We start from the raw sequence: 17,109 nt of genomic DNA, 5'->3' as shown, positions 1-17,109 counted from the left end.
TTTCATGTGTTTTTGTTTATTATTTTGTGTTTAGTCGTAATAAATCATATTGTTATTTTGGACAGAACTTTCATTCTGTTAATCGGTAGAGCAACCCTATCGTTTCTCACTACGTTAATGAAACCTTCCTTTATTTAACTTATTTATCAAATTAAATTATTGCATGTGCCAAACTCTTTTCTACTCCACTTGCAGGGTTGATTACAGTCAGTTCGCGTATTTTTTTAATCCATGTGCAACAGCAAAAGTCGGAGTTAGAATAGGGGGGGCTTCGAGCATCATTTACATATGTAGATTCTAGAAGAATTTAGTATTAAATACACTGCTAGCCCCGGCACCTCGCAGACCAATTCCATGTCTCGGCGCATCGTAACAAAATAAACTAACGTTCATTACCATATGTTGTCGCTCAAATAGTCAGGCCACTCTTGATTGTCTCGCACACAGCTGGGTGGCTTGGGGAGGCATGATCAGTCAGTTCTGTGTACTCCATGCATGTATTTAAGGTCAGTTCACTAGCATAATTTGCGTTAAACATTTCGTAGCTCGTGGAAGTCTCGGGAATGAAACTGTGTCACAAACCCCCATGAAAGGACGGTATATCTTCTGCGACGGAGAAAAATGAAGATTTGTATAATTTTCTTATATTTTTAGGATGAAGCTGCGTAAGCGAAAAGGCTTTTTTGTAGAAGAAACTCGGTCTCTCAGAGAAAAAATTATAAATTCTAAGTATGGAATGAATACAGACATTCTGAAGAATTCTTCTACAATTGCAGACGCTTGATTTGATCTGTAAGACTGTGTCGCCACCACTCGAGGACGTTTAAATTCAACATCCAGTTCTTCGCAAACGTTTTAAGCTTTCTCGAACTCCGTCAAGAGATCATCGCTTTTTGATGGAAGCACATCCGTTAATTTATTCAGGCTTATATTTACTTGTAAAAATATGTCGATAAAAAAAACGAGGTCAAGATCGCTAAAACTCCTGTATTCGGCAACCAGTTTCAGCTCATTAGTGAGCCATCTTCAGATCAATAAAAATTTTAGGACTTGATTCCGCCACCAGGGATTACACATCACCACAATCTACTTTACTGAATCGCTCTAATTGTCATGTACGAGTTAAAGCAGGTCGTCGCGGTTACATACATTCTATCACTAGCCATCTGTGTCACTCGCAACGCTACAAAGCAAGGAAGTAGCTACATGACGGCTATGAGAAGGAAGTTACAATTAAATCAACACAGTGAAATGAATAGCCTTAGCTGCATACAGGCGTTGACATGCGTCAACGGGGACAGTTGAGAATGTGCCCCCCGACCGGGACTCGAACCTAGGATATACTGCTTACATGGCCGACGATTTATCCATCTGAGCCACCTAGGACACAGAGAATAGTGCGCCTGCACGGACTTATCTCTGGCGCGACTCCCGTGATACCCACATTCCGAAGTTATTGTCCCGCACTAAATTAGTAGTGCCCCTGCCCTTTACACTCATTACTCGCGGCTTTACCGATTCCCGTAAGAGTTCGGGCAATGTGTGTGCATCCGCACAGAAGATGGTCAAATTGCCGGTGAGCCTTAACTACATATATGAAGATGGTATCTGTTCCTTCTGACATGTTCCTTGTGAGTCACTTCACACCGTTGAGATACTGGTTTTACTCCGATCAAGGGCTAATTTCAGCTGGCCATCAGTCACCCTTTCATAATATGGCGACTCTGCCATCATAATAACTTTATGAGGAAGGCGCTGAGAGGTACTCAGTAATTAATTCAAATTTCACAATTTTTTTTATTAATTCCACAGTAGAGTAGTCTGCATGCGCAAATTTATTCATTCACGCGTCTCTTTATTCCGATTTAGCTTATATATATATATATATATATATATATATATATATATATATATATATATATATATATATATATATATGTGTGTGTGTGTGTGTGTCTGTGTGTGTGTGTGTGTGTGTGTGTGTGTGAGAGTGTGTAAAATTGGAAATTTGTGGTAAGATCTTATAGGACCAAACTGCTGAGGTCATCGGTCCCTAAGCTTACACACTACTTAATCTAAATTATTCTAAGGAGAACACACACCCAAGCCCGAGGGAGGACTCGAACCTCCGACGGAGGGAGCCGCGCGGACCATGACAAGGACAAGACCCTCAGACAGCGCTTCTTCCCAGCGCGGCTATGTGTGTGTGTGTATAGTTTATGTGTATGTTTTCTGATTTTTGTATCACATCATATCTTGTGGCTGATAAACAACTTTGATACCAGTGTTGCTGATGATAATTTTGAATGAAAAGCCATATTGTGAACGGGAGTTGGTGGGGAGTTGAAACTGGTCCCCTGATTTGAGTAAACCCTGTATCTCACTGTTTTGAAAATACGCAACTCCTAGGAACTTTCACTGTTCCCATTTTGTGCAACGATGTCTGAATGCAAAAGAATCGATTTGGCCCTGTCCGGAATGACATTTCATTGGTTGACCCCTTTACAAATATTACTCCCCCAAAAATGTGATTACGTGCGGTGTTTTCTTATATGCTTATATTATCACAGTGGGATTTTGTATGGCAATGAGATTTACTTATTTAAGCAGAAATCAGTGCACTCTTCAAATATTATGACAAAACGTAGCTATTCAAATACATTACAAGTACAACAAGTTTCCATGAACAATTAATTGGAAAAATTGAAATGGGTGCCTTTCAAATGATTGTAGTTCCCTTTCTTCTAATGCGAGTAGGCAGATTATCCTAGCAGATCACTAATTCGCTAACTTGTGTTGCAGTGACTGAGTAACAGAACTCATCTATAGAATTCCACATGGAAATTAGATATGATGTGGGCACTGTGCGGGCAGGCGCGGCGCTAGTGGTATAAAAATTACTAACCGAGTCCCTATGTTACCGGAGCTGCCAAATACCTTAGCAAACGCTGTTCTCAATTTGTGTTGAGCCAGTTATCAGCGATGGACTGCACCGCAGGCTGAGCACCCAAACGAGCTACGGCCGTGGACGATGCTCCGATAAGTCGCGACATCAGCGCCGAGTCATGATGGCTGGTGGTCCAGATCAGCGGTTACAAAAAAACTCTCACTGGGCTTCCGAGACAGTGAATACTCTTAACTCGATCGTTCTCGTGTCTTTACTTGATTTCTTCTCTCCCTGGCAGTCCGGAATAGAGTTTCCCGAGAAATTCCGTACTCAATACGAACCCCAAAAAAATTGAGGTGCATTGACCCTACCAAGCGGCATGGGTGTCAATAGCAGCCGGTTTCAGATCTTAGCGACAAACGTAAGTCCACAAATAACTGCACACAACTCTCCAAAACATCACGAAAAATCCTATTCCAACTAAGGGGCTTGCAGCCAAAAGTAGCAGCGCATTATTACGTTAGCAGACCTCATCAAATGTCTGCCAATCAGCTTGCTCTTTTTAAGGCGCACGTGGTGGGACCACAGCGTAGGAAGAGTAACCGACATAGCAAAATACTGTGTCTTCGCGAGGCGCCGGCTTAGCGGACACCCTGCTGTCACCGAGCTCCAATTCTAAGAGCGCAACAATACAAAGCCCGACCACCTTGGCCCATGCGCTAGAGCATCATGCTGGCAGATTCCACGCAATCTTCATTGCCTTTCCTTCGGCAGAGAGAAAGCCGAAGGCAGTTTTGAAAGAGAGCGCCCCAGCCATCGCTATTGTAACCTGGGCCCGACCTTCCTGGAACCCAGTAGATGTGGTCGCACACAGCTTCCCTGTCCTGTTTCTCTCTCCCACACAGAATGTCTAGCAACAGATCATGGAAGATATAGCAAATGGAGTAGGACGCAGCACCTGATTTAATTAGAGCAAGCGGCAGTTAAAGTCCTTAATATCCTTCCTTTCGTCATAGCCTGAGAAGGCAATGAAAGAAAATAAATGAGAGAGGACAAACGAAAAGGGTTTGAAGTCTCTCAGTTTTCAGACGAAGTTGAAGATCGTGCTGTGCACAAAATAAAATTGTTGATGCAACTGACCAAAGTTTCACATGGTTTTCTTCAATTTTATTGTGATATGGAGCTCTTAACCATTCATGAACACTCAGCCCCTTTCTGTCCTTGAAATGTTCGAAGGATTTTGAAGAGCCTTCCGGGATGTAAGGTCGTGGTCCATGAAACTCTTCAGCCCCTAACGTTTCGTCCAGAGCTGCGCTGGACATCTTCAGAGGGGTGTTTCTCCTCCGGTGAGTCTTGCCGAGTCGGCAAGACTCACCGGAGGAGAAACACCCCTCTGAAGATGTCCAGCGCAGCTCTGGACGAAACGTTAGGGGCTGAAGAGTTTCATGGACCACGACCTTACATCCCGGAAAGTTTACCAGAAGATATGTCATCCGGTCGTGAAAGCCTTCATACTATGATTTTGAAGAGGCCAACACATTACTATGACACTTAAGTTTTCAAATGAGCTGTGTGCCTTCATGAAATTTAGAAATTTAAGGTAAAGAGAAATGATGTACTGTCCTTGTAGACTTCACTGTACTGTAGATCTGAAGAATACACATACTCGACACAGAGGTCTTTTACCTATAGCCGAGGAGGCCAACAATGAGTAGACTGCGAGCCATTCAGATCGAATGGCACATTTGGCATTATGGCTTACGTTAGTTTTGAAATTGTACGTTTTGCTAGGCGTCCCAGGATTCCCTGGTAACCTCAAACGTAGATCGTCTTAGACTTGATAATTAGAGTATAAACACAACCTAACATCAAATAATTAGCTAGTTGTGCTGCTAATAATGAAATCGAGTGATGTATCTTATTTAATATCTTTACTGGTGCCTTTAAGCAAAAGAAGTGCATTTTATTGACTGAAGTACGTATACTTACATTCTAAAGTTGAACTAGTGAGTTTTCACAAGAAATTAGTGAATATCAAATGGCTCAAATGGCTCTGAGCACTATGGAACTTAACATCTGACATCATCAGTCCCCTAGTCTTAGAACTACTTAAACCTAACTAACCTAAGGACATCACACACATCCATTCCCGAGGCAGGATTCGAACCCGCGACCCTAGCGGTTCCTGACTGAAGCGCTGAGAACCGCTCGGCCACAGCGGTCGGCTAGTGAATATCCTCTATTTGTTACTGAGAAGCATGTAAAGGAAACCATATTTCTGTATTTTATGGAATGCAGTCTGTCTAAGTTTCCATATCCCGACCACACTTGTTAAATTAAAACCAATATACTGGTAAGCCAAATTTGACAGCAGCAAACAGTCGATACACGAGAGATATATCGCATTCACAACATACGTCAAATTACCATGATTTCACTAATTAACTTTTAGAGAGTAACGAGATGAACATGTGTAGAGAGAATAAAAAACACAGGAATTAATTTGGGTACGAATACAGACATAGCACACCTGGAGTGTATGCCGTAAAGTAGTTAGATTGGACTGTGTCAAGATTGGGTCTTTGTAAGGACACGGATGACCGCGTAGTTGAGCGCCGCAAAAGGAAAAAATCGTCGTCACATACAAGTGCACAGCGTGCTGGGCACTGTGAGAGACGTGTTCCAGAGGTGAAGATGCAAAAACAGGTGCGTGACGCAGATTAAGATTCATATTCGAATACCTCTCGATTTAAACTTTGAATAAATTCCTAATTTTAGTATGACAAAAGCCTACCTACCTATAAATTTAAGACTGCACTGGCGTAAATTATGGAATTCCAAGCTGTGATGTCACCAGCTCTTTGTTCACAAACGTTTTCACGCCCCGTGAGAGGACGAGTTACTGCTCTTATAAAAAGGGGAATACGACAGTGGTATTTTCTTGGGCGGATTTAAAAACAACGTTATAAGATTAACTAATCAAAGATCTTCAACACTATACAACTCTTTTTTGCACCTACCCAAAACAGAATTTTCAAAGTTAGTTTGTAATTTAGGGGAACATTTAAAGTTACCACGTCAGTTCAACAGGAACAAGACAGCTGCAAACAACAGCTTTTCTCGATGTTTCATAAAGCAGCAGTACAGATTTGTGTCCCTTCAGAACCGAATCCTAGATAAGAAACTGTCTTAAATCCAGCAGTTTGTTGAGACACAGGTTCACAACCTTCGCGTAATTGTTAAAAATGGTTCAAAATGGCTCTGAGCGCTATGGGACTTAACTTCTAGCGCCATCAGTCCCCTAGAACTTAGAACTACTTAAACATAACTAACCTAAGGACATCACACACATCCATGCCTGAGGCAGGATTCGAACCTGCGACCGTAGTTGTCGCGCGGGTCCAGTCTGTAGCGCCTACAACCGCTTGGCCACCCCGGCCGGCTGCTAAAAATGGTCATTATCGTTTACAGCTGTTTAATTTTTTTACTGATTGCGATTACACTTTCAAGAATTCATCATTTTCATGCAAATATCATACATCGAAATTTTTTTCTTTGTTGTAGTTTCATCCCACTTACAGGTACCGCCTGGTAGTGGCTATTTCTGCTCTTCAGCCATAGGTGTACACTTCATTACGTTGACATTATAAAAAAATGAAGAAGCGACAAAAGATTATTGTACAGTAACATTTGTTACTATGATTTGTGATGTGTTGTCAGAAGAGCCAACACCGTGTAGCTAGAGGAGGCCGAAATGCACGCGTTTAAGCTCATGCAAACTGGCGTGAGGTCTGGAACAGGACAATGAAATTAATATAGCCAATAAGGTACGTAGCTGCTGGAATACTTAACTTTAATCCATAATTGGTATACATCGCTCTTGACGGTATATGTTTTACAATCTCAATATTAACTGGTAATGGCGCCTTGCTAGGTCGTAGCAAATGACGTAGCTGAAGGCTATGCTAACTATCGTCTCGGCAAATGAGAGCGTATTTGTCAGTGTAGCATCGCTAGCAAAGTCAGCTGTACAACTGGGGCGAGAGCTAGGACGTCTCTCTAGACCTGCCGTGTGGTGGCGCTCGGTCTGCAATCACTGACAGTGGCGACACGCGGGTCCGGCGTATACTAATGGACCGCGGCCGATTTAAAGGCTACCACCTAGCAAGTGTGGTGTCTGGCGGTGACACCACAATTTGTGTTTTGATTCATCAGTAGTTGTTGATTTTATGATCTGCAGATGCTGATCTTATCTCAATTTATTTTAATGGTGGTGATTGTGGTGTTGTTGCTGATGGATATTGGTGTTGCTGTAGGTAAAATTTTGCTTCTGTTCGAACCCGACCTTGCAATCTACCGTCTCTTTCCTAGTTGCATCTATTGTCCATGTTAGTCTTTTATGAAGATTTGAGATGAGCAAAGATTACAGTAAACTTTCTAGTTTACTTATCTTGTCACGTAAAGTTCACTACAGTGCTACTTGTCTAGGGATCTGATTCTTGAAGCTGAAATTCCCACATTTTAGATCCTCATGCTTGAATTGGTGTAAATAAATTTGAAGACTGTTCTTGCAGGATTTTTTTGTTACGTTAATATATTTTGTCACATTTTAGTATATCATACAGTCTTTTGATTTTTCACATTGCTCACACAAAATACAAACTACATCCCATCACATCAGAGACATGCTTACTACTGTCTCACTCAGCAGGAATAACAATAGTCCAAAGGGTTTACAATTTTTTTTTTTGAGAAATGAATTTCTATTAGTTTCATAAATGAATCATGAAATAAAAACAGTAAACAGAACTACCTTGCGTAGTTTCACTCCGTCTTCAGGCCACAAGTGGCCCATCGGGACCATCCGACCGCCGTGTCATCCTCAGTGGGGGTGCAGGTAGAAGGGGCGTGTGGTCAGCACACCGCTCTCCCGGTCGTTACGATGGTTTTCTGTGACCGGAGCCGCTACTATTCGGTCGAGTAGCTCCTCAACTGGCATCATGAGGCTGAGCGCACCCCGAAAAATGGCAACAGCGCATGGCCGCCTGGACGGTCACCCGTTTAAGTGCCGGCCACGCCCAACGACGCTTAGCTTCGGTGATCTGAAGGGAACCGGTGTATCCACAGCGGGAAGGCCGTTGCCCAGCTTGTGTAGTTAATAGTAGAAATTTTTAATGTGCCAAATAATTCGTATTTTCAAATGTTTCTAAAAACATAATTTTAAGTGTAGATTCGAAACTATAGTTCAATTCTTCTATCTTGGCGGTTCGCGCATGCCCCCCCCCCCCCCCAGACGCTGGAGATAGCTGTGTTGCCAGTTGCACGCGCCAAGAGAAGCAGCGCGATAGTATAGTTCGCAAACTTACGTTTAGGGCGGAGCGCGCAGTTTATGAAGTAAAGCCACCACAGTCGCATTGACCCTTTCGCTGCTACAGAGACGTGCTACCTACATTCCGCGCTGTGCGCGATTTTGTCATCACTGCACTGCTCGCCTGTGCAGACACATGGTGTTTAGACTGCTTTGACACACTTTATCATTTGATTTCACAAAAACTAAAAATTTGATTTTTACACATCTTCTTGACTGATATCTCCGCCCCCCCCCCCCCCCCCCTAAATGACATAATTTTGTTTCGAAGTTCAACGCAGTTATTGTGCAGTATTAGATGTAGTAAACCATTGCACGAAATTTTGAAGAGTTTGCAGAGGTAAAAGTCCATAGCGTATACTTTTCCATGGTCGATTTTAGTTGCCACTAGAACTTTCAAAAAATTACATTCAAACGAATAAAATTCATGAAGTAAGACACTTCGATATTGTTTTTAAATAAAGGAAATATTAAACACCAAAGAAGGTTTGACCTCAGAACCTATTGCTTAGCAGCCAAACACTTTAACCATTACACTAACACAGCTCATCAATCAATAAATCTCGAGAAGGACTTTCAAATTACACGAAAAATACCAACCAACACTGTTGGTATGACTATGAATTGCCCACTTTTCATCAAAGTACAATAGTAAATAAACAATTACCACTGTTCTTTATTGCGAAGAAGCGGTTAGTGAGAATGATACAAACACCTTTCCTTGCTATCGCCTGAATTAGGAGGCTTATTGCTTGTTTGGTTTAATTAATTAATAGAATATGAAGCAGTTGGTATAAAGAATGCTTTTTCCAAACTTTCTATAAAAGAAAGTCTGCTATCAAGACATTGATTTTGTTCAATTGCTTTATTTATGACTGAACGTTTCTAAAACTGAAGACACTAGTCCGTGCACTGCACTGCAGTCGAGCTCTGGCAACGTCGTTCGCTGTTCATTGGCTGACTGTGTTTTGTGACTTCAGATGTGCAGAACGAACCTAAACTCGGCCGCCGTCGTAAATGACGCGCACTTAAGTGCTAATCGATCATAACATCGAAAACAAATTGTTCTCATAACTTTTAGCTTGAAATATAACATCCTGTGTATAAGATTATATGAAAGTTTTAATAAAAGCAGCCTATATAGTATTGACCTGTCCAAAATTCGAAAAATAATTCTGGTGTCGATAACTAGTGCTGAGGAAAAGTAACGCTAGAGGAGGATGTCCCGTTACAGTCTGCAGTAGCTCGGAAGTAGGTGGGGTTGGCACAGTATTCCACTACAGTACCTCGCCATGTGACCTCCATTGAGGCTTGCACTGGGAGTAGGATCAAGGGGCGTGTAGTACATTGTAAGATGGCAAGAACTATGCCCCTTACATGTTGAGCGAACAGTAGGGCTGAACAAAAACGACTGACAAGGCACAATGCATCTTGTAGAGGGTATAGTATGGACGTATTGAAATAATTAATGACGGGTTAGGGTTTTAAAGTAATTCACACGACATGAAAGCTTTATGGAAACGCGTTGATTTACTGGAGGCTAGTTTATCCCAGGGAAGTACTCAGAATTGACCGTGGCCGCCGGGGGAGCGGCTAAGGGAAGCGACAACAGGCAGCTTAGGGCGGCTCAAGCTCTGAGCGGTAACGGGGCGCGGCCTCCAGCTGCCTTAAGATGAGTGACGGTGAGTGAGTGGATGACCCCGACCCCATGCTGGTGTACCGGGAAGCAGACAGAGAACTAGTACGCCTGTTGATAAATGTCCGTCGTCCTGTTTTCAGTGAAACATGCGAGAAAACCACGCAAAGCTACGGTGCAGCGGTCAACAGAGGCCAAAATATGAGTGTTCGTGACTATAGCAACTTCACGCTGAATTCACGGCCCGCAGAGTCTGAAGTAAATCAGGTGAAGAGCGACAGAATGAAATACGCCGGCCTCTGATAGGAACGTAGGACCGAGGAATTTGAAGTACTCTCTTGGGAGTCAGAATTCCGGAAAAATTGGTGTTTGTGCAGACCCTAACCTTGATGGGTGGTCTGGGAGGACCTAAATAGCAGAAGTTGAGAGGAAGGGAAATTTTGTGGGAATTTGTTCACTTCCCAGAGCAGGCATTGGTCGGCGCTGGGAAGAGACACATAATTAACGCGACTTGCGCTGCAATTGGTGTAAGTGATTTTGCTGGAGGGGAAACCGAGGCGAAGAGCGGACTGGGAGAAGTCTCCGTAGAGGTCTTTCATTCCCAGCTTGCCTAGAGTGCGGACGTGGCGTTCTTGACTCAGCTTGCCTGAGAAAGAGTGAGCATCTCTGCAGTTTAGGACTTAGCAAATGGAATGACTGAGCTTGGAGATAGGAAGTTTTGGTTCAACTATGTACTGAGTGAATAGACGAGCGCAGCCTTGCAGCACCACGAGGTCGGCCGACGTCCACACAACGACGCCGCTCCGCCACGCTGAATTCGGTGATATTGCGCCCACTCCGGCGCATGTCGGCAAAGTTATCACGAGGGTTCATGGGCCGTGTATTGTAGAATTCTTCTCGCACTTCACATTACGCCTGGGTCAGTTGATAGGAATAACTTTTGATTTATCGCGCTTTACTCCACGCAGACGCACTTTATTACTACTGCCTGTTAGGAGAGTCAGGTAATGTGATGATTAAAGGTCGGGAGCTAAAATAAATCTGTGCTAATCGTTTGCATCTGTTTTCAATCAAGTAATTGAAATCCCAAGTCGCTTTCTTAATTAATTTTATGTTCGACATTTGCATCTGGTGTTCAATAGCTGAATATAACATCAATGTGCACCCCTTTTTAATTAAAAGGGATCAATTCTGAATCAATTAATGTCAACACGGCCAGCGCAGTTCAATCAGGAGTCATAAGGAGGGCTTTATTACTTTCTTTGCGTTATCCGACATTGCGGCAGTTTAGATCTGTTAGTCAATTAGCTGGGGTGAACACACACCAAAACCAGATAAGTGACGGGTGGGGTGTTAGAACATAACAAAAAAATCCTGCAGACTTATATAAAAAATTACTGTGTTTATTGCTCCTTGTTCATCTAGAAGCATTAGAGTGAAAAGCTAATTATTGACATGTTTTCTCGTGCTCAGGGAGCCCGTGCTATGTCGTTTTCATTGCTTGTTCTTTATGGGGAGAAATGAGCCTAAAAAGCGAGTTCAGCATCCTTTTGACGACAGCCCACGTGAGGGATTAATAAGTGGGGATTTACTGCTCGTCGGTCCACCTCGTGGCTTCGATATTGTGATCAGAGCAACGCTGCGAAGCCATAAAGTGGAGCATTAAGATGTCTCCCGTATTTTCTGTCTCCCTGCTCCTTATCTGGGAAGACCACGAGCGAACACTGAATTAAAGTTCCGGTCGGCTGGCTGCTGATCGGTAGCCGAGTGTGTTCGGCCGCGAGCTCTCAGATAACTAGGCGCGCCAACGAGGCATAAAAGGTGCGCCGGCGGTGGCACCCGTCTCCCTAATGGTTTCGTTAATTCTCCTAAGTGGAGCCCGTCGCAGGAAACATTTTACGGCCCTATAAACACGGCTATCGCTGATCAAACAATAAAGCGTACGGTTTGTAGGCCATCAAGAGAAGCACTTTGTGCGACATGCACACAGCGAGGCAATGAAACGGACCCGCGAGAGACGGGGGCCGTGAATAGCGCGGCTACACCTACACGTTTATGCCCCTGGCCCGCGGAGGTAACTGCTCCCAGCGCCGGCCGCGCCTCACACTGCCGGGAATGGCCTCGTTCCGCGTTCCACACGCCTCAGACTGGAGGAGCATGTGTGGCGCAGCCACGTTCGGACGTTATATCGGACCTGTAAACCTCAGCTCCTTAACAGAATCGAGCTCCCGAGCATAAAACAGCTTCACACATCTGATTACTTTACAAACGGGTTAATGTCTTAAACATTGGCATTAACCACGTAAACGAGAAGAAATTTAGCAAAGGTTTGTAATTATGCTTTAAGTTCGTTGGAAGTAGATAAAGCCGTCAGCACGCAGACAACGCTTTCGAACGTTGAGCGTGCCGAGTTTCTGACGTCATAGCGCGGAATAGCATGTTTGAAATTCTTTCTAAACGTACAAAGCATATCTAGCATGTCAGATATTGTGAATGTGCATTTGAACGTCGACGAATGAGTTGGCAGAAAGGCACCTACGTCACATGTACGTCACTTTAGATATCCCGGATCAAGGAGATAGTGTAAATTCGTTGAAGAGTGCCACATAATGTGTGAGCGTGTGGGTGCTATTCTGTCATTCTGCGCAACGGATTAAACTGAGACGTACCCTTTACCCTGTGGCTCCTGCAAGATGCAATTTCCACCCCCACACTACTACAGAAGTCAGACAGACGCTCCTAACGTTCTAAAGAGAAATGACTGAAAAACTTTCAGCAATAAATATCTTCTGGAGTCGTCCGCTGTAAGGAAATGACACAAAAATTCACAAAATTTCTTACATAGCTAGTGAGATACTTGGGTACTGGAGTAGTGCTAGTTAATGTAAGAAAAACACGAAACAAACGAAAATTATTATTTATTTTGCAAAAATTCTGAGAAATCACAATGGCACTTTTAGTTATGAACTGAACAAGTTATTTCCGGATTCTTTTCAGAATGTGAAGTTTCCTCTTAAGGATAGGATTCGATAGTGAAATTTCTATACAAAGTGTAAGATTGTTATGGACTTGGCAGAATGGCTGAGAGCCGCACCTACTCAACTTGAATAATTATCCATTAGAATGTTGCTAGCTACGGTCGAGGCTGTCACATGTGAAATGCAGTGAATTGTACTGTTGTGGAGGAAATATGGGGATCACAAGAGCTGTAGCACACAATACCGTAAGCTGCGATGACTGCTGCTGCACCGCTCGCTACTGACAAATAAGGTAACTTTCGTTCTATCTCTCCCTACGCCTTGATGAAGTCAAGGACTCCTATTCGCCCCTTGTCTAACTATTGGCGTGGTACACCGGTCAGATAACCCGTCCACCGCGATGCTACTCAAAAATTCGCTCGCAGGCGTTTAACTATAACTCTGTCCGTTCACACCGTACAATTGAAACGTCCCCTTTTAACAATTCTTACACGACTGTCCTTAAACTGACACACAATATTTTGTTAGCGCAACGCAATCTGACTTTCAAAATTCCCTGCAAAAGAATGGCCCTGACTAACATTAAACTATACCTTTCAAAAATCACTTACCTCACAAAAATCTTCGCTGCTCAAGCTACTGCAATACAGCAAGCGCCACTACTGCCAGCTAAATAAAAGATTCAAACTATGGAAGGCACTAACTACTGATAGGGATAGTTAGCAAATGAAAGATATTAATAGAGAACAAACAATGTATTTACCTTGATATCATCATATATAAATACAGCAGTTCATGACAAATTTCAAAACTCCGCCATCTCTCTCCCCACATCCACCACTGCTGGCGGCTCACCTCCAACTGCGCAACGCTACGCGCTGTTCACAGCCAGCTGCCTAACACTACAATGGCGAGTATTACAACAATTCAAAGCAGCCACAGACTGCACACAGCACAGCCAGTGATTTTCATACAGAGGTGGCGTTACCAATAAAAAAACCTAAACAGCCTACTTACATAGCCCCCATGCTCCCCACAAAAAATTTTACAAAATATTTTTGGGCAGGGTCCAATAATGATTTGAAAAAATTTTTCATAATTACAATAACAAAGATATCAAATGCACACACTTATTTATACAATGCTGGTCAAAAGCTAAAATTTTTTTCACAGTCCATAAAGACAGTCCAGATTGTTCATCACTGTAAAATTTCAGTGTTTTTCTCAAAGTCTGAGCAGTAAAAGAAAATGCACACGGAAGTAGTGGATTTCCATGGAGTCTTGAAGAAGCAGTGTCGTCCTTCCAACGGAAAGACAGTGCTGACTCTTGACATGCTGACAGGTAATGGGCCACAATGGAGCAAACCCACAGCAGAGTCATTCGAAGTTTTGAAGAATATTGGTAGGTAGGTCATCACAGAGCAGACCCACTGGAGTCCTGGTAGAGATTGTGGTATTGGTGGGCCACCAGAGGTGCAGACCCACTGCAGTCCTTGTAGAGATGATGGTATTGATGGTTGATGTAGACCCACTGTAGTCCTTGTAGAGATAATGGTACTGGTGAGTCATCAAAGATGCAGACCCACTGTAGTCCTTGTAGAGATAGCCAGCAGCCATCTGTTGTGACTGTGCAGGTGCACAATCACCATCGAAGAGTCTTGCAGCGAATATAGCAAGTCCATAAACCACCACTTGTGCACTCACAAAGTGTTTGGAATTGTCCTTAGAACCAGCAATGCTGTTATCCAGTCCCTTGCTGAATTATTAACACACGTGCAATCACTAACAGTCCCTACTTCTCACATATTGTCCATATACTATGACCAACAGAAACGTGTGCAGTGAAATGTAACTTAATTTGAAGAACTGGTGTCTGTACAATTATAAATTTACAACATGAAAATACAATTACAAAGGTACAAAATACATCATTAAAGAACATAACAATACAGATAACATTTGTAGTAACACAGGCTTTACAAAAGAATAGAAATAAACATATACATCAGTGGAATTATGACATGAGTACATACATAAAGGATCACAATAACTTTTGAAACATCAACTTCACACATGAGCATTGAACAGAACAGAATTAATAATGTCTAACATCTTTACAAAGTAAATAACATATTATTAATGCCAATTATATTCGAGGATAACAGTATTCCTCATCATAGTGAATGTAGCTTAATATTAAAAGAGGAAAAAATTCTATGAAACTACACAGAGACAGGAAGAAAACAACTACACAAGGGTACACAAACACATAGTGGGATAACACCAATAAGGACAGGGTTCGTTTTCAGTGTAACATTTGGTACTGCAGCCCAACCCAAAACTTCATATATCTTTCCTCTTATTTCATCCTTTGTTTCCACCAAAAAAATTCTATCTAAGCATGCTTTCTGTATATATATGTTCACACATTTCTTACCTCAACATTTATTTCCAAGAAAATCCTACCTAAACCTGTTTTCTCAATGCATTTCTTCCAATTCATCGCAACTCATTCTCTTAGAGGCTACCCCCTCTTAAGCTAACTTAAATCTACTGAGCTCAGATGCTAAACTAAGGGACGAGGCAATGCAGCAGCACATAATAAGTAACACAAACAGCAATGACCAAAAAATTGGAAAATTGCAAAGCAAGCTACAGTAAATCTAAATTACCACGCAATGCAACATTACAACTAATATGAGCCAATGTGCAGCAACAAAAAAATAAATCTGGCTTAGCAGAGTAACACAAATTAAAGTTCAGTAGCACTATGCCTGGCAAACAGCAGCTTATATCTAAACATGACATAGCTCAAGCAGAAAAGATATTACAGTAAAAACAACAATGCAGATAAGGGAAATGTATAATCATATCTTAATGTCTATGTAATTATAGTGGTGCACCACAACAACTTATTGTAAAAGAAATATTACCATGTACTTGAAAAGAAAATTACGTGTTACTGTTACTAGTCCCTTCTTATTGTTCTTTCCTTTCCAAGTGCTCCTTTTTTGAAGAATGTGGATCACAAAATCATTATTTAATAGATCTGTTGACAGAAAGTGTTCACATTAGCAAATGCATTTAATTTTATTTTATGAAACCAATGCTGCAACACAGCTGGAAAACAGATGTCAAATGAAATAAGCAATTACGCAAACCAAAGCATAAAAACATCATTCAATAGTCATGTGGCATTTCGTAAGTCAGTAGCTCTCAACTCTCATAGAAAGACACTTGTCATAATCAGGTGTGCAGATGTACGAATATTTCCCATCAATTCATAAGCATTGCAGTAATTAGCACAAAGTACGAGTAATCATATGTTTTCAGGTAATGAGCGTGTAATATTTGCGATGCTTTCTACAAAGGAATGTCAATAGCAAGGTTAATGGAAGTAATGAGGGTGTCGCATTTGCAATATTTTCTCTAAAGGAATGTCAATGGCAAGGATAAAGGCCTGCCTTTTTTCCTTTTTTTTTTTTTTCTACCTGTGCTTCCGGAAAGGCACACCCTAATGGCTTGTTCTCCAGGTGTTTGACACAGCTGCGTGCCCACAACGCATTACCTGCAGGTGGTCACTTAACTTTCTTACGGAAATATTTACGACACCAGTTTCCGCTACAGTGACAGTCTCACATAAAAATATTTCACAGGTCAAGAATTAGCGTTGCAAATCTGTAGAAAGAAAATCCTAAAAATATAAGTGTCCAAATAAAATATTCGTCAGTATTGTGATACAGTCACGCATATACACACACATTTCATAACTCTTAAAGTACGTTTCTTGGTTTCCAACATCCTTTTCATAAATCAGAGTCCCTAAACACTACTCATTATTCCTTACCTCATTATACATATACATATTCGTCGACACTTCTTCAATATTTCATCATGAGAAATACGTAGCATAATAAACATTCCTCAACAACATAATACACATCGTCGTCGTAATAATAACATCATAACACTTCAGTCAAATCTCAAAATCGTCGTAACTTCCTCCAATAATTTCTAAGCCTAAAAAAATTCTCTGCTCATGTCAAAAGTGTCAGCTGCCTCAAACGTACTTTAAAAATCATGATCTCATACCAAATACATCATTCAAAGCTCTCATAGTATCACAATGATTCCGAAAAAATATGAACAGTTTACAAAGTACAGACAAAGTACAGTTTCATAAGTGTGAAGTTATCCAACTGTGTAATTACGTAAACATCTGTCACTGATATAGTAAAAT

At 41.8% G+C, this 17,109-nt stretch overlaps 1 pseudogene; it reads right to left on the bottom strand.

Annotated features, from left to right (window-relative positions):
- Positions 1 to 7,912: 7,912 nt before the first annotated feature.
- LOC126485785 (5S ribosomal RNA) lies at positions 7,913 to 8,030 on the bottom strand (annotated as a pseudogene).
- Between the last annotated feature and the right edge of the window lie 9,079 nt (positions 8,031 to 17,109).

The sequence above is a fragment of the Schistocerca serialis genome, chromosome 6, assembly GCF_023864345.2.
Source record: "Schistocerca serialis cubense isolate TAMUIC-IGC-003099 chromosome 6, iqSchSeri2.2, whole genome shotgun sequence".
In the NCBI taxonomy this organism is placed as follows: Eukaryota; Metazoa; Arthropoda; class Insecta; order Orthoptera; family Acrididae; genus Schistocerca; species Schistocerca serialis.
This window is presented reverse-complemented; position numbering and strand designations above follow the sequence as displayed.